General features: G+C 43.2%; 1 non-coding gene across 1 annotated transcript; it reads right to left on the reverse strand.

Moving 5' to 3' along the window:
- Positions 1-508: 508 nt before the first annotated feature.
- LOC130978519 (small nucleolar RNA R71) lies at positions 509-616 on the reverse strand. The gene has a single exon (XR_009086146.1). It is a non-coding gene; the product is annotated as a small nucleolar RNA R71 (small nucleolar RNA).

The raw sequence follows: 616 nt of genomic DNA on the forward strand, positions 1-616 counted from the left end.
AGCTGACCCTGAACCTGAAAGGACCTTGAAGCGAAAGCTAAGAGAAGCTAAGGCACAACTCTCTGTAGAGGACCTAACCGAATTCTTCAAAGAAGAAGAAGACATGGCAGCCGAAAACAACAACAATGCCAACAATGCAAGGAAGGTGCTGGGTGACTTTACTGCACCTACTCCCGATTTCTATGGGAGAAGCATCTCTATCCCTGCCATTGGAGCAAACAACTTTGAGCTTAAGCCTCAATTAGTTTCTCTAATGCAACAGAATTGCAAGTTCCATGGACTTCCACTGGAAGATCCTCATCAGTTTTTAGCTGAGTTCTTGCAAATCTGTGATACAGTCAAGACTAATGGGGTTGACCCTGAGGTCTACAGACTGATGCTATTCCCTTTTGCTGTAAGAGACAGAGCTAGAATATGATTGGACTCTCAACCTAAAGAAAGCCTGGACTCTTGGGAAAAGCTAGTCAATGCCTTCTTGGCAAAGTTCTTTCCACCTCAAAAATTGAGTAAGCTTAGAGTGGAAGTCCAAACCTTCAGACAGAAGGATGGAGAATCCCTCTATGAAGCTTGGGAAAGATACAAACAATTAATCAGAAAATGTCCTTGTGACATGCTT

The sequence above is a fragment of the Arachis stenosperma genome, chromosome 4, assembly GCF_014773155.1.
Source record: "Arachis stenosperma cultivar V10309 chromosome 4, arast.V10309.gnm1.PFL2, whole genome shotgun sequence".
NCBI lineage: Eukaryota > Viridiplantae > Streptophyta > Magnoliopsida > Fabales > Fabaceae > Arachis > Arachis stenosperma.